This window comes from Oreochromis niloticus, linkage group LG18 (genome assembly GCF_001858045.2).
Source record: "Oreochromis niloticus isolate F11D_XX linkage group LG18, O_niloticus_UMD_NMBU, whole genome shotgun sequence".
Lineage (NCBI taxonomy): Eukaryota > Metazoa > Chordata > Actinopteri > Cichliformes > Cichlidae > Oreochromis > Oreochromis niloticus.
In genome coordinates this window covers 37,745,339-37,769,863 of record NC_031982.2, presented here as the reverse complement: position 1 = coordinate 37,769,863, position 24,525 = coordinate 37,745,339, and the positions used below count along the sequence as shown (strand labels likewise).

The 24,525-nt window shown below is 39.3% G+C and overlaps 3 long non-coding RNA genes across 6 annotated transcripts; 2 read left to right on the top strand and 1 right to left on the bottom strand.

Moving 5' to 3' along the window:
• The first annotated feature begins 803 nt into the window (after positions 1 to 803).
• LOC112842852 (uncharacterized) lies at positions 804 to 4,554 on the top strand. Its single transcript, XR_003214878.1, has 3 exons — positions 804 to 1,249; positions 3,738 to 3,829; positions 4,024 to 4,554. It is a non-coding gene; the product is annotated as an uncharacterized LOC112842852 (long non-coding RNA).
• Positions 4,555 to 6,614: 2,060 nt separating this feature from the next.
• Positions 6,615 to 10,118, bottom strand: LOC109203623 (uncharacterized). Of its 4 annotated transcripts, none has more exons than XR_002063390.2 (7): positions 9,917 to 10,118; positions 9,332 to 9,371; positions 9,139 to 9,185; positions 8,788 to 8,832; positions 7,417 to 7,485; positions 7,141 to 7,215; positions 6,615 to 6,745 (listed from the first exon to the last, which is right to left on the bottom strand). It is a non-coding gene; the product is annotated as an uncharacterized LOC109203623 (long non-coding RNA). The 4 variants fall into 4 exon arrangements; XR_002063391.2 differs by having other exon boundaries at positions 6,625 to 6,711; XR_003214832.1 differs by lacking the exon at positions 6,615 to 6,745 and having other exon boundaries at positions 6,906 to 7,215.
• A 6,586-nt stretch (positions 10,119 to 16,704) lies between these two features.
• LOC112842833 (uncharacterized) lies at positions 16,705 to 17,698 on the top strand. Its single transcript, XR_003214852.1, has 2 exons — positions 16,705 to 17,015; positions 17,638 to 17,698. It is a non-coding gene; the product is annotated as an uncharacterized LOC112842833 (long non-coding RNA).
• The last annotated feature ends 6,827 nt before the right edge of the window (positions 17,699 to 24,525 follow it).

Here is a 24,525-nt window from a genome sequence, read left to right as displayed (position 1 = left end):
CACGTTGTCTTTTTGTGCTCTGCATTCTGTAAAACACCAACAAACAGTATCAGTGTGCTGTTAAAGAATCATGTCAATGTTGGATTGATATCAAAGAAACAGAGTTGTGTTCATACCGAGGCACATAGCAGCCAGCAGCACTGAGATGAACAGAGGCGTCATATCTGCAGTGTAGAGTAACTGTGAGCTACAGCAAGTATAAAGAAGCTGTGATCTCTCTGTTTAGTCTTCATCAACACTAAGTTGGTGGATTAGAAGGAGGAGCCTGATCACAGTGACAGGACTCATTCACAGCCCTGTGTTATTCCCCCTGCTGACAGCTTTACACTCAGCACGTCTTTCTGCTGCTCTGCTTTCATTGGATATTTGCTCCTATTGCAGGAAGCAGGTTTAACAAACTGAACTGAGTCAGGAAAGAAAGAAATCATCAATGGAGCTCTGATACAGGGTTTACCATGACAACAGGTAAACAAAGAGCAGAGCCTCCATTTTATGGATTTATGGATTTCGTAAACTGGTCCCTGAATGCAATTGACACCCTCTTCTCGACGAGAAGCCTTGGTTCAGGAGAGCCCGTGTGTCCTGTTGGGATGTTCCCTGCAGGATACACGATGGATGGGTGGAAGGACTGGAGGGTCGTTTGCCTGGACTGTCGATTGAGGACATTGAAGAGATCTACCTTTTTGTAACCATGATAACAGGGTTCTTGCTGCTCGGCGAATAATAAAGAAAGCGGAAACAGCTGTACAAACCCCCACAAGGCTGCGCGTTATGTTGATTGGAACAATGGAGCAAGCCGTGGCTTCTCAGAATGGGCTCATTAGACGCAGCATGGATAACATCGTGGAGAAGCTCACGGCTCTCCAACGGGAAGGGTGAGGAACCAGTGATGGACATTAGACCGACTGTAAAATTGACATGCAGCTGTTCGCACTAAAGCAAGAACACCACCATTATTTCATGCACCATATTGGTGCCAGCTGCGGTCTCAAGGATTTCCCTGGCCTTCTTGCAGCATGTGGCTCACCTGCGGCGCATTCTGAAGCTGATTAAATCTGCTGGTCTTACTATCAATCCTCACAAGTTTAAGATCGCACAGACTCAGGTGGAGTACCTTGGATATGTGGTTGGACATGGACAGGTGAAGCCTCCGGTGGGGAAAATGGAGGCAATCCATGCATATCCAGTGCCTACAACGAAGAAGAAGGTGCGGGCATTAATACATTGATAAAAGCTATTTTGGAGAGAGGTATATATAATCTATGCAAATCATAAAAAATGTACTCTATTATTGCACTCAGCAAAGAAATTATAAATTAATGGGTTAATTATACCCTTTTCTTAAGAGTAACAACATAACATTAAAAAATGCAGTAAAATATACCCCCATACTGTGAGTCTTGTGTTCCTAATTGTGCATGCGCCAGACCGCACTTTTTGACTGAGCAGGGCAGCCAGCAAATTCTGGGTCTTTTCTCCGGCTTCCATCGAACCCGATCAAACCACAGAAGTGAAGCTAAGCTATTTACATAGGGTGAATAATATATAATAGCACATGCAAATGGTAATTTTTGAAGTGATGAGCTATTACACTTCACTTGTATTGCTTGCATCTGTGTAAAGCACCATTACTTGAAATGAAACTTTGAATCTGTTGTTGTCTGTTAACAGTCTAGACAACTGCCGGTAAGTTGCAATGAAATGTGTTCGTGGTGCACTTTTTATCAGTCAGCATGCATGAGCAGTCCCGGACTGGTAATCGGAACACTGAAGTCGTGTCAAAATTCATGGGCTGAATCCTCCTGAGGACCGCGGGCTATGTGGGCCGGGTCCTCAGAAGGTTGGGTAGGCCGGGATGTAAACCTACGTTTAACCTGAGTAGCGAAAGTCTGCGGTGATCTGAAAATGATGTGCCGGGAGTTGTGCTGTTCTCAGCAGCTCTAGTGACCCTCGAGCTCTCGGCTAGCTATCAAGCTGGTGGATAACAGACATCTCCGAAAACGTCGAAGCACTTTTGCAAATATGTGATATCTTGATAAACCGAGAAGATATTTGAAGTTTACACAGCTACATTCTCGCCTGCATTCGGAGGAGTCCATGAATTTGGACAGCCTTCGGCTCATCGCTGTGACGTAATCGGTCTACAAATGCGTCCTCAGGAGGATGCAGCCCATGAATTTGGACACCCCCAATAATTACAATCACGGTCTTTGCAAACTACTTTCCTGCCTTGATGGAAAAGAAAATGGACATCAGACAGCAATCCTTAAGTTGTGGTGGCTCTGCTTCTGGGCCAACACATAAAACAGGTAAACAAACTTAAATCCTGTATGTCTTTGAGATTCTATGAACACTGGGCAGATCATTACCAACAGTCTTGTTTTAAAACTCTTAAAAAACAGCTGTTGCATCCGTCTGCGTCAGCTCCTCATCATCCCGGAGAGCTCACTGAAAGCTTTCTCCCAGCTGTAACTGGCGGCTTTGTTTCAGCTGCACCAGAACTTTCTGAAAAAGCTCTGAAGCATGCTTGCTTGTATTTAAAAATGTGCGCGGCAGTAGTCGCTTGTTCTGTCATCCAGATACAGCTTTACTCACGTATCTGCTTCATAATCCGCTCAGCTGTTCACACTGCGGGGAAACACTGGGACACAGCAGCATCATGAACTCCAGTTATAGGGAGATTTTTCAGCAGCAAAACAAATAAAACCAACGTGAAACGATCAGAAAAAACCAAAGACTGATCTGAGAGTTTGAATTATTAACTGTACTTATTGATATGTGGTTAAAGAGTATCTTACTCATCATTAAGTAGGGGCAGGTCCCACCTTCGTCACCTCTGATTGGATAGAAAGTCTCTCCTACTTACTGATGATTAAGATACTCGCTCATGGGGTGGGACAAGTGTGTCTGAGAGAGGGAGGGCGTCTCATGAGACCATCAGTGTTGCCAACGGTCTCTGTCAGAAAGTAGCTGGAGTTGCCCCAGGGTGTCACACCAAAATAAAAGCAGGGAGGGGGGTAAAGCTCCCAGCCTGAAATGTTGTCCCAGTCCAGGCCTGTGCATGACTGTCTGACTGCTTGTTTTAAGTTTAAGAACTAGTCAATGCTAGCTTTTCCTAAAATATTAAAATGGCAGATGTTAAAAAATAAAACAAAGTACTACTGTATCCCACTAGTATGTGTGAAAATACCCACTGTTGCTGCACCTAAGTTTTTTGGGGGGAATTGTGGGATCAAGTAAAAGATTTTTGAATTGATTTTATATTATATTGTGTAGTGTGCGTGCCAAAGGAGGAGCTGCTGGTTCCAAGATGAGACTTCTGCTGGACACTTTGAATGACATATGTTATTTGACTTTTTTCACAAATATGTAATTATGGAGGGCTGCAGTGGGTAGCAAGAAGGTCCTGGGTTCGAATCCCGGCCCAGGGTCTTTATGCAAGCATGTTCTCCCTGTGCATGTGTGGGTTCCCCTCGGGTACTCCGGCTTCCTCCCACAGTCAGAAAACATGAATTGGTCTCTCTAAATGGTCCTTAGGTTTGAGTGTGTGCGTGCATGGTTGTTTTTCCTGTCTGTCTCTATGTTGCCTTGTGATTGACTGTCCAGGGTGTACCCAGCCTCTCACCTGTTGAAAGCTGGAGATAAAAACAAAAACATGGCTGATGTCTAAGTAATTCAGTCTTAATTTATGTAAATCTCTCGACTTAGTCTTTTCACTAAATTGTATCTCCCTACAGACACAGAGCATTGAGAAGAAAGGGATGTTGTTATCTGCTGCCTCATTAGCTACCTCGGGGAAAGACAAGAAGATCTTTTTCATGACTGCCAGGTATGTCATGTTGATAACAGTTTACTTATTAACTCAAGGGATCCTAATGTTCTTCTCTCCTGTCCTCTCCTATGTTCTCCCCTTCTCCATTCATCTTCTGTCCACTCCCCTCTTTAGATAAACTGAAATATATTGAAAAAGGATCTTAAATAAAACGTGTGTATGCTCTTTGTTTCTTTCTTTTTAACACGTAGGAATGGGAGGACTACACAAACAATATGATGAAGGTGATCGTGATCCACAACATCATGGCTGAGGAGGATCCATCAGATGTGTCCATTGTGATTGAGGGAAACCAAGTGATGGAGGGATGTGGAAGCTGAACAAAGGCATGTGTACTGCTGATGGAACTGATTTATGCCCTCAACCTCGAATATCCAAAGGAGCTGAAGAACACATTTGACACTTTTCAAAAACGTTTTTTGGAACTTGACGGGGCGAAACTACTGAAAAAGGTCCGCGGCCTCAAAAATAAACTTATGCAATGCAAACACATTTCTCTTGTTCCAAGAGGATCTTTAGTCCTGACATAGCTTGATGGGGCTGTAATTTTTCTTCTGACAGCAAGCAGATTGAATGCTGTTCTATCCATATGTTTGATAACGTACATGCACAGAAACAACCTCGTAGAGTTTCTGTATGTGCTTTTGGCTTTTAAAATGGACTAAGTGGCATTTGAAAGTGTTCTCTGCATTAGCTGTTGTGATGCACTTTATTCTGTGTTTTTATGGAATAAAAACATTGAGATGATGAACCATCTGAATGTCTTTTTGGGGGGTACATTTTACCTTATGTGAATAGGTAATGTTGATCAACTGATAATAATAAAATTTTATTATGTTACGCAGAGAGGTGTGGTGAGGGAAACATCAGACTTCACTCTATCTTAACTGAAGTAATTGCTTTACTGTCTCTTGCCAATATCATGCACATACAGACAGCAACTTCTCAAAATGGCCGCCAATCCATTTCCTGCCCCCTTTAAATACTCTAGAGACCACGCCTTCTCAATTCAGACTGGCCTATAAAAGAGCTGCAATTGAGGCAGGCCTCCTCTTTACTGGGAAAACAAGATGGCCACCACAGAGGTAACCTGCAGAACACTTTGTTACATTAATGCTTCCCAACATATTAGTAATTATCAGGTATTACCAACTAGCAAACAAGAGATAGTTTTACCTAATTTCAATGAGTAAGTAGCTGTTGAATAGATACATAAATATGGGGTAACTTTTGCCCAATTTAATTAAGTATTTCATAGCTTTTTATTGAAGCTATTTTATACACAATATATTGACTTAAATCTACCCCAAAAAAGTCAATGCAAATTGTTACCTCAGATTTATTGGGGAAATTATATCGATGACTTCTCACAGTGTAGGCTTAGTGGGCTGGTACAGTAAATACATCCCCCACTTTGCAGAGAGGGCAGCACCTCTCACGGACTTGAAAAAAGCGTCTGCACCAAATAAGGTCAAGTAGACAAAAGACTGTGACAGAGCTTTCAATGACCTTAAATCAGCCATCACGAATGATTCTGTTCTACACAGATTTCACTCAGCCTTTCACACTGCAGACTGATGCTTCTGTAGTAGGCATAGGAGCCGTGCCGCTGCAGGAGGTGGAGTGAGGTGCCCAGTTGTTTTCCTTAGCAGAAAGCTTCAGGACAGGGAGTCTAGATACTCCACCGTGGAAAAGGAGTATCTTGTAATGAAGTGGGCGGTGGAGCCACTGAGGTATCTTCTAGGTAGACATTTCACCCTGGAGACAGACCACGGTGCCCTTCAGTGGTTGCACAAGATGAAGGAGACCAACATGCGTGTTACGAGATGGTATCTGTCATTGCAACCCTATGATTTCACAGCATGCTACCGTCCAGGGAAATCTGTGTCACAGACTGTCTGTCATGTATGTATGAAGACTGAAGTACAGTAGTCTAAGGAGAAGGGGGGAGGAAATGTAATGGAGATCAGGGGTTCCATTACCTCGTTTACATTTTTATTAATTGATTGATTGATTGGGAATTAAAAATAATATAATAAAGAAAGCACACATTAGTTCTTATGAATTCTTTATTAGATTTATTTGAGGTAGGATTAACTTGACAGCTTGTAAAGGTGAAGCGACAAGGGGACTGTCCATCCTACCTGTGTCCAAAAAGAGCCGACGTTAGAGCTGCTTACATTTAATCATTTGTCGGTAACCTAAATACATGTGAAAAGAGAATTTGTAAAAGTACTCACCTGTCCTGGTTGCTTCCTGCAGGATGCCCATATGGTAAAAAAATATATTTTAAAATACATTTTGAAATATATTTCAAAATATACAACATTACAACATAATATACATTTTTTGGCTGTTTTTTTATATTTTGAAATATATTTATAAAATATATTTCAAAATACAATTTAAACTTATTTAAAATCATTCAAAAATATATAAATTTAACCCTTCATATATTTCTAAGAAAACACATTCACATGTAACAGCTGAAAGAAATCTTTATTTGATGTTTAAAACATACATATAACATATCAATCAAGCAAGGAATATTCATTTTATAATTTTATTCTCATTACATACTTAAACATTCTAAAAGAAACACACACACACATATATATACGCACACATATACATATATGTGTGCGTGTGTGTATATATATATATATATATATATATATGTATATATGTATATATATGTATATATATATATATATATATATATATATATGTATATATATATGTGTGTGTGTGTGTGTGTGTGTATGTGTATATGTGTGTGTGAATGTATGAACATAAGTCAACATACTTAAAATGTAATTTCTTTTCCTTTTCCAGCAGTCTCAGTTCCCCCAGCTTTCACTGCAATCCTCAAAGCCCTTCTGGACACATTGGGAAACCTCTTCCTTACGGCCACTGTAACAAACAAAAGTCACAGTTCTATTACTTTTATCAGAGTTAAAATAAAAATATGATTTATGTTAGCTGGCTTCATTTAGCAAACAGATATTTCTGTTTATATAGATACAGATATTAATACAGATATATTTTACGCATAATTTTACCCCTTTTTTTCCCTAGATGGAAAGTCTATCCAGTTCACATTACAGTAATGCTAACACCCCTTTTGGTCGTCTCTCCTTACCCTCCAGCATTCATAAATCTGTTGACCTTCTTTGTCTGAGACCAACCACTACAATGCATCATCACCTATTTGTATTGGTAACTTACTTTACAACCTATTTTAATGGTTGCAAAGTAAGTTACTTGTGCTGTATGCAATTTTAGATACACAGAAAGTCTTCACTTACTATATATGGCTGTCATAGTGTCCTTATGAAGGGCAGTTCTTCACTCTGCGCCGATGTCCGTTTTGCTTTGTCCTCCTATAAAAAGCATGAACATTTGAGTGTTTGACTAGTTTTAGATTTCCAAAAATCTGATATTTGTACAACTAAACATTTGAACTACAATGATATGCGATATACTTTTATGGGTACTTTTTGGTAAAGAAACTGGTGACAGAGAAGTAGGCTTTTTAGAATACTATTAGCTAACCATTTGAACTGACTTTCAAAGCTGTTTACCTTTTAAATTGCTGTGGATCAAAACCTCCAGTGGGAAGGCGGCCATTAGGAGAACACGCACCATTGAAACTGAAAATAACAAAAACAAACAAAAAACAGAACAATATATAAGAGTCAGGTAATAAATCTCTTCTGAAACAATATAGTTCATTTTGGGTGAAAAACAAAACATTCCCCTAAAATATATATACTGACATCAGCAATCAACATCATGATTGTAATTATTTCCTTTTTAGTACATCTACTGCTGTGTGCATGTGTCAAGCACTACGACTGTATCTATGCATATAAATTCACCATATATATCCTGCAAAAATGTTTTGTTATAGTAAAAAAAGGCAAACAAACAAAGGCATTCAATCAGAGGTGAGAAATTAATTGGGAATATCAATTATAGGTGAACTATTCTTTGCGTACTAGCAATCATATTTGAATGTAAAATAAAATAAATACATAATAATAAAAATAACATGATGTAATTAAAATGCACAACTTACATTAAGGAAATCTGCATTTGTAACCACAGGCTAAAAGTAAAACAGTAAATGTGTTAGTAATAGTACAGGTATTTGTAAAACAAAAAAAAAAAAAAAGAGGCAGTAACTGTGACTCTTCTAGTGGGATGCTAAATGCAGAGATTTATATTTACAGTATAATACAGCATGTACAGGTAGCTGTGTTGTGAACTGTAACTGAATATTAGAGAATCTCAGAGAAATTAAATGTATTTACTTTTGAATTTATCAATCATAAAACCGTCTGTTTTGAAGGCCTGTTACGATAACAACTTTTTGTTGGTCGGTATATTGCCCCATAAACAATTGCGACAAGTTATGTCATTGTCATTTTAAGACCATTTTATGTCTTTGAATGTATAATCATAATATAACACCATAATAATGCAAGATCTACACACTTTCAATTGACAAACCAACATCTAATTCTTAAAATATTTAGATCATGGAAATTAGGTATCAAAATATTAGATACCATAAAAACTTGAATAAATAGTAAATTTTATAACAAATAGAAAACAATGTTATTTAATGTTATTGTGTTGTTATTATTATATTTTATTTTTGTAAATATAATGGCAGATAAATTGCATCATTAACAATTATTGAGGTCATGTACATTTATTGTGTGTTAAGTCGATATATCGATTATTGTGACAGGCCTACTGTTTTGGTATCATAACAAGCTTGTCAAACATGCATGACCACTAAGCAATGTCTAAGCAGTAGTATTGGTCTGAATGACAACAAACATAACTAGTGTTTTGGAAAATCTGTTAGAAAACAGTTATTTCAATAATTATGATTAGCGTGTGACACAGACACTGCATAAAAAACTACAACAACAAATACTTACTTTAGGAGGATGGGGGAGGGCAGCATGAGGTTGAGACTTCGACATCTGTAAGAAACAAATTCATGTATTACAAATAAGTCACTAAAAATACATTAATGTGGCAGACTGTTCCCTGTTCAGATGCAGTGTGTAAGTACAATCAGGGCTGTCACAACAATGGGGTGGGGGTGGCTGCAACCCTAGGTACAATGTGCAGGTATATATAATTACATATAATATATGTGAATAAAGCAAGAATCAGTTTAGGTTAGTCACTGTGCTGACTGATGCTTGCTAGGTTTATATGATTGCAAACTGCACAAAACAACAACAGCAACAACATTAATGACAATGACAAACAAAATTACTTACATTTATGTAAATCTCACATCATGAAGATCTGCATTCGATTTCATGGGCTGAAATAAATAGGCAGAAACATTACTGCTAAAAAAAACAAAAAACAAAAACTCTAAAAAGCCTAAAAATGACTTAAAAAGCAAGGAAATGTGGAACATTGTAATTAGCGAACATTAATAAAGCATAACTGTGCTTTGTTTCTAACCTTGGTAAGTGCTCTGTAGCCAGAAGGAGAGGTGGGATTTCTGTGAAAGCCAAATTAAATGTGAATAGGTTTTGATAGTTATTGTATATAACAAGTGTAAACAGTTTTATTTGTATTTTTTTCCCTTTCTGAGAAGGCAGAATAATAAGAAAAGGCAAAAGTACGTCACAATATAATTAATTAAGTTACATATTTTGATTACCAAATTATGGAAGCGTGGAGCTGCCACCCAGGCAAAAGAAAAATAGAGCTATATCACGTTATAACATGAAATGTTTATTGTTCTAACATTATGCTTTTCATGTTTGTATAATATAATATCACGTTATTACAATATACATAATTATCACGTTCGCACGATATTGTACGGACGTGATAATTATGTACATTGTTCGTACAATGTTGTTCAAACATGTTGTTCAAACATGAAAAGTATATTGTACTAACATGATAGTATATTGTTAGAACGATAAACTTTTCACGTTATAACGTGATATACTTATATTTCTCTTTTGCCTGGGTGGCAGCTCTACGCTTCCGTGCCAAATAAGCGAGAATAAAGTAATATTATATGAGAAAAGGCACCTGCTAGCTTGATGATGGAGGCTTCATAGACCGGCCACCCGTCTTTTGGCTTCTTGTCGCCACTCCACCAAATAAAGGTCCGTTTCCTCCATGCCGGCTAATTATTCATCCTCATTAAAATCTCGTATATGTTCAGTTGGCAGAATTGAGAATTTTACATCTTCCAACCACTTAATTAACGCGAACATAATCGGCTTGTTTCTTCCAGTCTCCTGTATCAGGTGTTCTGAGAATTTCTCCTACCCCGCAAACCGTCCTACCCGTTGTTCCTGAGCATGTGCGTGCATGCGCACAACACATAAAGGGAAGCAAAGCGCATCCGGCTGTGATTTAATGCTACTCCGTTGTCATATTTGCAGGAAAATAGGTAAGTAGTAAGTATTAGTACTTTTTATTGACGTTGATACTTGATTTTTTTAAGCCTTTGTGATTGTTTGTCAATATTAAAGTAAAGTCGCTATCTGCTTTCTGCACAAAACTGTCGAATTTGCAGCTTCGGTGAAGTCTGCTGTCAAGTTACTGGACACATGGTATTTGCACAACACTTCTGAATCCGCAGCTTCGGTGTTTTAAGGCTGTTTCGGTAATGTCGTTATTTAATAAGTTACATTATTTGCATTGTTAACTGCACATATTGAAGCTCAGAAGAAAATGTTTACTTACATTCGTAGATATGGAGAAGAAGTGGGAAGAGATTTACGCGTTTATTTCTGCGGGCTCCTACCCTTCAGGATATGACAAGGCTCAAAGGCAAAACCTCAGAAGATATGCCTCAAAATTCCAACAAAAGGGTCAGTAATTTATTGTTAATACTAACAACTCATATATGTGGTTAAATTAATTTATAAATATATATTGTTCTACTGCAGATGGAGAACTCTTTGTTGGAACCAGAAAAGTAGTAAAAACCATGGATGATGCCAGGAAGATATTTCATGAGTTTCATTCATCTCCAATTGGAGGACACACTGGCACACACAAAACGCTCAATGCAGTGTGTTCCAGATTTTACTGGTTTGGTATGACAGTTGACATTAAAACATGGGTATGTATTAACTGTTTGCATTGTTGTTAAATGCCGTTTAGAATAAGAATTTTTTTTTTAATATCAGTTAAAAGAGAAACTGTACACTTGCAAAATATAAATAAATATGGTTAATTAGTGATATTACAGTAATAACTGTAGAATTATAGGGATTATTTATATAACCATCATCTTTGTCATTGCATTAATTATCATTTCATCCAAGCATTTATTGAAGTTGCTGGCATTATGTTATAATTTATATTATAGGGGTTATCATAATCAAATACTAACATTTTTATTACAGGTGCAGTTATAACTACTTTAAAATGATTGAGTTAAATATATATGTATCATAACTCATATGCTGAGTATATTGTTACAGTAAAATAGTAGCTGAGCAAAGGCCTGAATGTATTCAGCTTCTTGTGGTATTTGAGTTTGCTTAGTTACAGGTGACAGAAGGATGTCCAGTCCAGGGTGACCTCAAAGGCCTTAGGTCATCACCATATTCGGAAGAGTATGCCACAAGGAGGAACCTCTATGTTGCATTTAATTCTTAAAATACATGAATGTTCTGTACATGCAAATTATGTGCTTGTAAACGCAAGAAGGGGCGTTACAATACCCTGATGTTATAAAAGCAATCTAGAGTGTATTTTGGGCAGAGATGTACAACTGTTCTGCAGTTTGCACCTCTCCACGCTGCGTGTATTCATTAAAATCAATTGTTTGATTGACCTCTTCTGGACCATCATTGTTTTACTCTCGTCCTCAATTTCGAACCCGTAACATAACCTGTAGGCCTGGCAGAGATTTGAAGACACACACAAAGTTTTGTTGCTAAATTGTTTGTTCGTTAGAGAATATATCATTAATGATTTTTTTTATTTATTTTTTTTTATAAATGAGAATGTTGAACATTTACGTGAACTCCATAAATTTTTTTACCTTAAAGATTCTGGAATGTGATCAGTGTCAAAAAGTTGGGAAACCACTGACTGCTGTGCAACCGTTGCAGTGTATTCAGGTAAATATTATGCCCCTTTTACCCATCAAACTATGCTTCTAGCTCATATTCATGAAGGCAGGAGGGTTTGCCAACTAATTTTAACCATCGATGTTAATGTGTACATTATACAAATTGTTATTCAAATTATTAATTTGTCCTTGATAGGTGTCTGAAGTGTGGGAACTTATTGGTATAGATCTTACTGGACCTCTTCCTAAAACGTCAAGCGGCTTCCAGTATATACTGACTGCAACTGACTACTTTTCAAAATGGGTTTAAGCTTTCCCATTAAAAACGAAATCTGCATCTGAGGTAGCCCAGCACTTGTGCTCCATTATATATAGACATGGCTGCCCCAAAAGGATTTTGTCAGACCAAGGCAGAGAGTTTGTGAATGAAGTAAGTGTTAAATAATTTTCAGTTACATTTTTTAACTTTACTTCACTGGGGTCAAAGATTTTTTCTTGTGTGCTTGTATAAGAAGTATAAGAACCTTGTCCTTATCTGTTGAAGCTCAACTCTGATCTTTGCAAGTTATTGCAAATTGAAAGAAGTGTCACAGCAGCATACCATCCACAGACCGATGGTCTAGATGAAAAGACCAATGACAACATAAAAAGGTATGCCTAATTTTTATCTATCAGTTTTTAATAACATTACTTATGTTATTCAAACTTAATTGTTACTTAATAATTTATTATTTCTTTACTTCTAATTAAACTTTCATTACTGTCTTTACATATTTCGATGCCTGCATTTAGAGCCCTCCGAAAACTGGTGAATGACCAGCAGAATAACTGGGATCTGTATCTAGATCCCACCCTGTTTTCACTGCGGTCAAAAGTACACACCACAACAAAATACTCACCTTTTTTTCTGATGTATGGAAGAGAGGCAGTATTTCCATCAGAAGTGCCTGCTCAAGTGCCGGTGAGTGTTTGTCAAATTCTTTCTATGTCAGAACTAAGAATTGAAACCATTTAAGTAAAAAACCCAGTAATGTCTTTATGAATATGATATCATCTTGTTTTAATTGCTAATATCTACAAAATTTTAGATTTCCAACATCATTCTGCCAGACGACAAAAGGTACAGTGACTATGTACAGTCTGAAAGTGAAGCACAACATGCAGTTAAAGAAACTACACAAGAAAACATTGCGAAGTCACAAGACAAGCAAAAGGTTGCATACGCCAAGCGGGTCCTGAAAAAGTACAAAAGTGTTGTGTACAATGTAGGGGATCAAATTCTGCTTCTAAATATGAGGAAACGTGGGCGAAAAGGTGGAAGACTTGAACCGGATTTTTCAGGTCCCTACACAATTGATGACATCACTGGAAAATGTGTTAGACTGAAAAACGCTGAGGGAAATACTTTAAAAAGTCTATACAGTATTGACCACATTAAACCTTATAGAACAAGCCACCCTGTCCAAGTCTCAACTCCAACTGAACCTGTTGAGAGTAGCCCATCTTCTGAGATGCAGCCTTGCAGTCCTCAGATTCATCATGAAGCGCTGCAAAATAACAGACTCTCTGTCTGTTTGCACCAAAAATAGCTCAGGTAAAATCAGTCCAAGCACCAGAAGAGCTTGTACCAGTGACCCCCCAGAAACCCAGCACGCAAGAAAAAGGTGGCATAGCTAAAAATCTCATTCTGACCGGTTGGTCAATTGTTGCCAGTTTGGCTAGTCGAATGGATAGAATGTTTTTATTTTTTTTCTCCCCTATTGCTAATTTTGACCTGTTGGTCCAATTTTGGCTAATTTCTCCCCTCTGGCATGGTTATTTTGTTGGCCCGTTGGCCCTTGTCTGCTTGTGGCCCGTTGGCCCTTGTCTGCTTGTGGCCCGTTGGCCCTTGTCTGTTTGTGGCCCGTTGGCCATTGACCGTGATTTTCAAATGGCAACTGTTATTACTAAAGAAACTTATCATATTTTTTTTTTTTTAGTGAAGTGGCTTTGGGCTGCAAAAGACACCGGGCGTGTGGAGGCAGTCGTTGGGCCATACAAATTGTATGACTCTTCTTTTCGCACACTGGAGGACAGTGGGTGGCTTTCTGATGAGGTAAGTGAAGTAATCATTTTTGGTCCTAGTGGTGGTCTGTAAAAATAATCTTCTTTTAATCCAAACAGGTCATTGATGCATACCTGCACTGCCTCATTAGGAAACAAAAGGCAAGTAAGAACATATGCCGGTTATTTCACAAAAGCATTTTATACAATTTTGTAATCTTTTAAAAAAAACTCTTGCATTTTTCAGAAACCTGTGTATCAGTTGTCTTGCGTTGTTGCAACCTCTCTGTTTTCTGGGAAGTTTAAATGTGTCAGCAAGGTAATGTAGATGTTATATAGGTCATATAGTGCATGTTATGTAAATGAATCTAAACCTTTATAAACTTAAAAATATTCCACAGATGTTGTTTCCGGCTGAGGACATTTGGTTGTGCCCACTGAACTTCGGTGCACACTGGATCCTTGTGGTACATTGTTCTTTTTAGCAGCATATTCTTATTTTGAAAATGCTTACAACTGATTATGTTTACTTGAGTTAGTGTACTACACATATTCTACTAAATACAATTTTTATTTTAGGTTGTCAAAATCTCCTCACCATCTGTACTGCTGTTAGACCCTTTGGAAATGAAGGTTGTTATGAAAGGAAAATTATGCGTAACTGGAGGTATTCATCATTCATTAATTCTGTTTTGGGTTGTTTGGTTTGTGGGGGTTTTTTTATATTTAGAGCAAAATGCTGGCTACATTTTAAAAACTTGTTTTATTTTTATTAGGAATTTTCTGAAGATGAAAGGAAAGGAAGAGTCCCGAGTGGATTGGAAAATGGAGACTCTGCCACACAACAAGCAGATGGACTCCAGCAGTTGTGGAGTTTTAGTGTTGAAGATATTTAATAAGCAATTGTATTTAATTGTATTTATTGTATTTAACTAGAATTAAGTTAATCAATTGCAATTACTGTAACATATTTTACAGTTTGCCGAACACTACCTTATGAGTGGAGAGGTTACTAGGGTGCTGTCTACTCCAGAAGCCGTTGGGCTGCAATGCACAGAAATTGCTTGCGAACTGCTAGAACATCAAAGTAAGTTGAGTCATGTGCTTTTGTATTGCAATAGCACTTTCAGTTTTGTTTAAAAACTGTTAGGTTGAACGCCAGTGTGTTTCTAGGTAATGCTGATGACTACTGTGTGGTTTGTTCCATGCTGGAAGCCGATCCTGAGTCCAGTATGATTGAAATGGTAAAACAAATAAACCACAAATGCAATATACAGTGGCTTGCAAAAGTATTCGGCCCCCTTGAACTTTTCCACATTTTGTCACATTACAGCCACAAACACGAATCAATTTTAATTGCAATTCCAGGTGAAAGACCAATACAAAGTGGTGTACACGTGAGAAGCGGAATGACAATCGTACATGATTCCAAACAATTTTTACAAATGAATAACTGAAAAGTGGGGTGTGTGTAATTATTCAGCCCCCTGAGTCAATACTTTGTAGAACCACCTTTATCTGCAATTACAGCTGCCAGTCTTTTAGGGTATGTTTCTACCAGGTAGAGACGTTGTTCTTTCATGTGGAATTCCAATAAAATTGATTCATGTTTGTGAATGCAATCTGACAAAATGTGGAAAAGTTCAAGGGGGCCGAATACTTTTGCAAGCCACTGTAGTAATTATTTTCTCATGAAATTCGTAATGTTGGTTAACACACTTACCCCCCCTTCTCCCTCTTCAGGTGCAGTGTGAGTTTTGTCTCAGATGGGCACATTTTGGATGTGCTCAATATGAGAGCAGCCTGGTCAAGTACTTGTGCGACAAATGTGCATAATTTGTTATGAATACTGTTTCTTTTCCACTTCTTTCTCCCTGTGTTCTGTTGGATCTGTAAATATCAAATATATATATATCTGTAAATATTTTCAGTAAATACATACTGTAACTATAATGGAGTGAGTTCATTGTCAAAGTTTATATAGTCAGGTGTTCCAATCACTTCAATGGTGACAGCTGTATAACTTAAGCACCTTGGCATGCAGACTGCTTCTACAAACAAGTGCCAAAACATGCTACCGTTGTTATTATAAAGTAGAAGCATACTCTGACAGGAAGAATTACGTGCCAAACCATGCTACCTTTGTGAATGTGACCTACAAGCACACTTTAATGGGTAAAAAGAAGTGTCAAACCGTACTGGCTTTATGAATATCAGCTACAAACATACTCTGATGGGCAAAGTTAAGTGGCAAACCGTCATACCTACTTAAATTTGTGCTGGAATTATTGTGTGGCAGCAGAAATGTGCATAAATTACGTACAGTAGGACATTTTGCCAAAGTAGGGCAGTTTGTCATAAGGCAGCGTAAAATTATCCTACTGGTAGGACGTTTTGCCAAAGTAGGACGTTTTGTCAGAACACCGGCCGTTCCTCTCACTGTCGGAATTCGCGCCTCAGAGACGTCATTATTTTTCAAAAAAAGAAAGAAAGAAACAGCAACAACTAATAAAGAGAGTTTTTGCACGTTCATTGCATATTTGTGGGAATGTTTAAATATTTAATTTTTATTAATTACTTTTCATTATATCTTTATTTTTTAAACCACCATGGCAATGCGCATGCGCATACTCTCCTGCACGCAAAGGGCTTTGGAGTTGACGTAATGTCGCAATGCATTGTGGGAGCGCAGCACCATCTTGGTAGGCCACGAATCAAAACGAGATTGCTAGAACCATTCTGAAACGTAGCTCAAAAGAAAAATGATGGTATAGAGACAGATTGTGTCCAGATGCAAAGAGACGGTACTTGATTGTTGAAATGTGGACCCGTATGAAATACGGCCGTGGAGTAGAAACCCTGAAGACCAAACCGCTATTGACTTAGCATGATCTACTCTCGTACCTTGTCTGTGGAGTCAGCGCATACACGGCGCACCAATTTCGCAATTATAAATCTCTGGAGGCGCACATCCAATTCACCAAGGACTGGGTACAAGATTTGGCTATTTTTAAGCCTCCACGTTGTGAGTACGCTGTCATTCAAGCAAAGGTAAGTCAGCTTGAGTACTGCGAGTAAAATGCGTTTGATTCCCCCCGAACATTCAGATTAGTGCAGCATAAATTCATTCATGAGGGGGAAATTGAGAACATGTGGAGGCTCTGTTAGAGGGATAACATAGTGAGTTCAGTGCACTGATGTGACATTGTCCTGAAGGATTTAGTTATTCTTTATGGTTAAAGAAATTGCCCTAATTAATTCATATTTATTATAAATAATCCTAATTACACATCTTGCTTCCTTGTTTGTGTCCTGTGTCACTAAAAATACATTCTGTTTTAGTTTTATACATTGATTAATGACCTGCAGAATCTCCTTATCATATTAGGTGTCCATTATTGTCACTTAAAGTCGAACATTATGTTTTCTCCATCTTGAAAGTGATTACATCCTTGCATTACATACTTTAGGTTCATTTTCTGCTGATAGGTTTCTAAAAAGAAACAGGCAGATTTAGAATATAACATGCAGCGTTCTATACATGGATACATAAAAACACTTTATTTGTTACATTTATGATAAATGGATATGAAAGTAGATAAAACACATTTGTGTCGGCCTTGGCTTATTAAAGTTCTTGTCTTTAAATGAACTTTGTCTGTGTGTGTTTCAGGTACTGCACTCTTAAAGACTGAATTGCAGCACTGCAGCCACAGGTCATTGTGAGCATCACAGGGAAGGTTGAAGCCGCCCACTGCACCTGTATGGCCGGAGTCGTGGAGACCTGCAGCCATGTCGCTGCTCTTCTGTTTAATGTAGATTAAACAGTGTGGATCTGTGGCACAAGGACTGTTACAGATGAACCTGCATACTGGGTTTTACCTGGTAATGGACTGATTCTTATATAGCGCTTTTCTCCCGGAGTACTCAAAACGCTCTATACAACATGCCTCATTCACACCCACTCATACAAGCACTTCTAAACTCAAGTGTAATTTACATTCACACTCCGATGAACGCATCGGAGAGCAACTTGGGGTTAGTATCTTGCCCAAGGATATTTGGCATGCAGACTGGAGAAGCCAGGAATCGAACCACCAACCTTCCGATCAGTAGCTGATCTGCTCTACCACCTGAGCCACAGCCACCGCCATTTGGTCAGACACAGCCAGAGGTTGGCCATAAGATGGACTTCTCCTCTTCAGCTGCCCCAAAAAAGGTTCTTGATCAAAACATAAACAGACCATTCGTTGTGACAGGTAAAAGAAGCCATCCTCAAAAAAGAAAAGTTCCACCTGCTACTGTGGAGGAGTTGGATCAACTGATGGGACAATATTTTTCCAAGCATAGTTCTGTTCTGAATAACCCATAATGTTTTAATTTAGGGGGCCATGTAAATACTTTGCATTTACTGAATATGTACTTACTAAGTACCACTGTTCAAAAGTTGAATAAAGAAACAAAGAAATGTTTGCCTATTTTTAATTAAAAGCACTTTGTAGAACATCAAATCAGTTACAATGTAGAATCCATGTTGTTTATAGTTTACAAATGACAAAATGTTCACATAAAATCATGACAGCATTTAAATAATATCACCCACTACTAGCATTCTGTAATTTACTGTCTCTTTTGAAAACTTATCACTACATAAACAGCACAAGACTTAAGAGTATTTAACAAGAGCATTCTTTCTCAGGAGACTGAAAAGATTCAGCATGAGCCCCCGCATCCTCAGGACCTTCTATCGCTGTGCCATTGAGAGCATCCTCACTGGATGCATCACCACCTGGTATGGCAACAGCACCGCTTACAACCGCAAAGCTCTCCAGAGAGTAGTGCGGTGTGCTGAACGGATAATTGGAGGTGAGCTTCCCTCCCTCCAAGACATCTACAGGAAGCGGTGCCTGAGGAAAGCGGGGAGGATCATCAAGGACTCCAGTCACCCCAGTCACAAACTGTTCAGACTACTTCCATCAGGAAGGAGGTTCTGCAGCATCCGGTCCCGTACCAGCAGACTGAGAGACAGCTTTTTCCACCAGGCCATCAGACTGCTGAACACGTCATAGACACCTCACCCTCACTACTGGAACTTCAACATTATGCACTCCATACTGTACATTAATGCCACTGTTTTGCACATACCAACCTCTGTATATTTTATATTTTATATATCTTATTTTATTGTTTACTCTATTTCATTTGTAAAACATGTATATACACACTCACACACACACACACACACACGTAGAAAAACATATTTAGTACACACATTCAGTAATGTATATACCTTTATATATGGTACATATATTTATTACTTTTTAGATTAACCATTCTTATATTTTGCTTGTTTTACGTTATTGTATTTTGCACAACTCTGTTGCTTGTGAAGCTTGCACACAAGAATTTCACTCACATGTACTGTACCAGTGTACCTGCACATGTGACGTGACAATAAAAGTGATTTGATTTGATTTGATTTTTCCCTGGTTTTACTACCACACTGGGGCACATGTTCACTAAAACGCAGCAAACCTTTGCCATCTTATCCAGGAGGGTCACCTTTTTACCCACACATGGATGAAGTAATCTGATTGGTATGGTGGTATGTAGCATGTAGTTTGAAGCAGGGATTTCGTAGTGCCCCATGTGTAGTGTTGGAACCCAGTCAGGATTTGTTTCATTCATTTCATAGGCTGGTTTGCTGCAATAATGCCAAATAATTAGCAACTCTATAAATAGAAGGTAGTTCTGCATGTTTGTTCTAAGTTTGTGCTATGATCTCAGAGCGCATTGAAAATAAAACTAACAGGCTATAAAGAATGATATGAACTTATTTAGAACTTACCTGAATGAAAATACTGGAGCACACCAACAGATATCTGGGGATGGTAGAGAACTGAATATCAGCTCGTCTTGCAGCTGCTATCCAGGCTAGACGCCTTCTTTTGGTAACATCCAACACATAAGCTCCCTCATGATTCTTCCAGGTGAGGAAACAATGAAAAGAGAGCCTGTTTTCAAGCTTATTCCTTTGCCGGTAGTGCAATCTAACATTACAACCGGCCACACAGCAAGCATTTGTTTGGCCTGCTAATATGGCGCCTCGACCAAAAATCCTGGCTACGCCCCATCCCGTAAGATCACGCTCCAGAGTCCTGTTAACGTACGGATCTAGAAAGAAGACGCTGCATTTTTAACTCTGAGGGAGATGAGCCTATTTCCAAAAAAGTGGAGTGTGTTCCTTTAAGTACTATATTGTATATATTGTCAAAAACTAAAGTGTACATAGCAGTTGTTGTATCTTGTTTACTGTATCACTGACAGATAATTTCAAAGTCAATGAACGCTACATTATAGTGAGATATTGTGTAATGTGAAATACTGTAAGCAAATGAATAAACAACCTAATTCGTGATAGACCTTTGACTCTGTTTTTTTTTTAATCCAACTGTTTTTTGCAGATGTGCATAAAACATGTTACTTTTAGTATTATTATCATTATTGCACTAAATACATTTTAAATAAAGGATACTTTGATATACATTCTACTGTAAGGTTGGAAATGTATTTTCTTCACCCTAAAATATGTTTTGAAATGTATTTTGGTTTGAAAGAAATATATTTTCAATTTCAAAAATATATTTTTTTGGAGCATCACAAATACAAAATATATTTACCATATATTTGAAATATATTTTGGCCAGGAAAAATGTATTTTTTTACCGTATGGGTGTGGAGCAAAAGAGTGGAAGCAGCTCAATCACCTGCTTAAGAGCTCCTGGAGCAGACCAGCGTGCCAGGTTACGGGCGTCTGGTTAAGAAGGGTTAGATAGTAATGGTTGAAGCTTATGTTATTGATTTATTTACAGTACGTTTTGGAAATATGTATATGTTTGTCATGTGCTCTAATGTTATTGTCTGTTTTCATTTTGATTAGTTAACCCACATACTCAGGCTAGTCCGGATGCTCACCTGAATAGGTAGAGTATAAAAGGAAGCCATTTTGTTTTTAGTTGGTGTTTGTGCTGTGAACAGGTGGCTTCTTTAATAAAGTGCCAGTACATGGATATATTTTTTTCCAGTCTCGCATCATATTATTGGAAAGAACCTATGACCGTCGGCCAAAACTGAATTTCTTCCTTTGCATGTCTTTGGATCCATTGTTTCAAACCTGAATGTGCTGACTTTGGCCCTTTTGTCTATCCATCAAATTTTCTGATTGCTGTGTGATCAATGTTCCCTCTAATGTTTCATGTGTCTGAGCGAACACACAAACTCCCTGAGCGTCCCTTGGACCACTGTGAGCAACAGCAGACGTGTGCACTGTGGTCACGCCAGCATCTAATCCATCCAAGTTACATGGTTTATTAAAATAATCAAATTACAGCATTTACATTTATGTTAGACTACTTTTAATTAACTGCTTTAGCCCACTTACAATGAAAATGTAAAAAAAATCTAGCCCACCAGTGACCAAAAGGTGGTGCAGGATGAGCCTTTCCATTGAAGCGGGATCATTCAACTGCAGATCAGACAACAAACGACGGAGGCACCAGACAAGTGCAATCAAACGATGAGTTTATTGACAATGGAGAACAACCATCAGCATATGGCCTGTTTTGCTCTGACCAAAATACACTGAGTTCTGGTTTTATAGCATAGAGGATGACACCCCCACATACACGTCAATACAGGTCAAAAATACATTATGTCCAGTCATTGTTTACAGACAAGGGTACATCTTGTACATCTCTAATAACTATGAACAGACATATAACTTCTCTTTTTGATAACACCTTCCTTTTAAGGTAATAACCTCAAGCTTCAGGGTCTCTAAGGGCTAATAATGGACCCTCGTCATCAATCACTAAGTAGACAGAATTGCAGCAGGTCTCAAAGAAAAGCAGAAGACACTTGGGCCTTCGCTCAGGCCTGCTACTAGATTTATGTGTATTGTAAGCATGCATGCAATTAACCTGCTATGTTCTCATCTTCCCTCAACATGTATCACCTGGACACTCTCACCAGTGAAGCTTAAAACCCTCTTGGATAGAACATCAACTCTAAACAAGCACAGTTATGCATTGTGTATAGAATGAACTCAACCTGTGAATAGAATGAATGTGATGACAAACATATTCAATGCAATATGAACCCTGTAAACAATATTACTGATAAAATAATACTGTAGAACATGTTATTAATGCATTTATCATAAGGCAGAGTATATGGCAGCAATAAAAGAATCTCTAAATCCCAACACCATGGTCTTCATCAGATGAGAAGTCAAGGCCACAGGCCTGAAGTGGTTGGGCTCCTTGGGGTGTGTGATTTTTGGCACTGGAACCACACTGGAAGTCTTCCACAGTTCAGGAACCCTCTCCAGGCTCAGGCTCAGGTTGAAGATGTACAGGACCACCTGACAGAACTGGTCTGCACAGTCCCTGAGCAGTCTGGAGCAGATTCCATCCGGACCTGCTGCCTTCCTTGCCTTCGTCCTCTTGAGCTGATTTCTCACCTGATCAGCTGTGAAGTAGATGTGAGGCTGGGCTGGAGTGGGGGGTGGGGCTGGCTCTGTTGTGAGTAGATGTGTGGATAGGGGTGAAGCAGGGTTGTGGTGAGAGGAGAGCTCAGGTGACAATGGCATTGCACCCGGAGAGAGGTGGCAGCAACTGGAGGGGGGTTGATGGAACCTGGGGGGTGGGGGAGATGATAAGTGGGCCATTGTCAAATCAGTTTAAAAACAGATTCAAGTCGTTAGCCCACCCCCGGCCAGCAGACACTGTGGCTCCTCCATTGTCCTGGAAGTGTCCAGAGATTTTTTAAATGTTCCTCAAGACTTCTCTGACATTTTTCTGTTGGAGTTGGTTTTCCATCTTCCTCCTGAAGCGCTCCTTGCCTTCTCGGATCTTGTATTTAAGATCCTTTCGGACTTTCTTAAGTTCCTCCTTGTCTCCCGACCAGAAAGCCCTCTTCTTCTTGTTCAGCAGGACCTTCAGTTCTGGGGTGACCCACGGTTTATTGTTTGAGAAATACGGTATCTTCTTGGTAGGCACAGTGTTCTCAACACAGAAATTAACGTAGTCCGTTATGCAGTGGGTGAGGGCGTCGATGTCCTCACCGTGAGGCTTGCAGAGTTCCTGCCAGTCTGTGCATTCAAAACAGTTTTTTAGGGCCTCAGTGCATTCGTCAGACCACTCTTATCACCTTCTTCGTGGGCTGTTTCCTCTTCACCATAGGAGTGTAAGTGGGGTGGAGAAGGACCAGGTTGTGGTCTGAGTACCAAGCGGGGCACCAACCCTGGATCTATTGTTTGCCAAAACAATAGATCCAGGGTTTTGCTGTCCCTTGTATGGCAGTCAACATACATACATTCATTCAGTGCGCATGCACCAACCAGCGTGCAGCCTGTTACAGTCGCTCCTGCTTTTTCTCTTAGTTTAGCTCTGTTTTCTTACGTATTCTTTTTTTTCTGACTTGTATTTTCATCCGTTTATTATCTTTCACTCAATCATGTGGATTGAGAGGGTTCTTGTTCTTCTGGTGGCCGTGGAACTATTACTTTTATCAAGGAACGGGACCGCGGCACATCTCCTACACGCACGGACTGTTTACTCCAGAGATCAGCTGATCGCCCTGATGCCGGCCGGCTCGCTGGCCAGACCCACAAAAGTACCAGCTGAAATTTGGAGAAAAACACATCGGGGATGCAGAGGTCAAGGACAGAAGAGAAGAAAGAAGGAGACGGTGAGACAGCGGAGGCTCAAAGCGAGGAGGAGGTATAAACCGTCTCTGCCGTCTATCGTAATGGGAAATGTGCGATCCTTATTGAATAAAATCGACGAGGTTTAGGGCCCGGATGGCTTGAGGATAAAAGCTCTTCTTGAGTCTCTCTGTCCTTGCCCGGATGATGCGAAACCTTCTACCAGATTGTAGAAGTTGGAACAGTTTGTTGCCAGGATGGGACGGGTCCTTCAGTATCTGCGTTGCTCTAGTCCGGCATCTCCTGGTGTAGGTGTCCTGAAGTGGGGGGAGAGCAATCCTGCAGCAGCGTTCTGCTGTACGGATCACTCTCTGGAGAGCTTTTTGGTCCTTCACACAGCTGTTCCCGAACCACGCTGTCATGTTCTGTGTGAGGATACTCTCCACAGCGCCTGTATAGAAGATCCTGAGGATCTTTGGAGAGACCCTGAACTTCCTTAGTTGTCGGAGGTGATACAGGCGCTGCCTAGCCTTCTTGGTCTGGACCTGAATGTGGGCAGCCCATGTCAGGTCTGAGGAGATGTGGACACCAAGATATTTGAAGGACTGCACCCTCTCCACTGGAGCTCCATTGATGAAAATGGGTTTGTAGTCTCTGTGCTGACTCCTTCTGAAGTCCACCACCAGCTCCTTGGTCTTGCTGACGTTCAGCTGGAGGTGGTTGTCCTGGCACCATGATGCCAAATTCTTCACTTCGTCCATGTAGGCCGCCTCATCGCTGTTGGAGATGGCACCCAACACCACTGTGTCGTCAGCAAACTTCACAATGGTGTTGGAGCCGTGGGTGGCCACACAG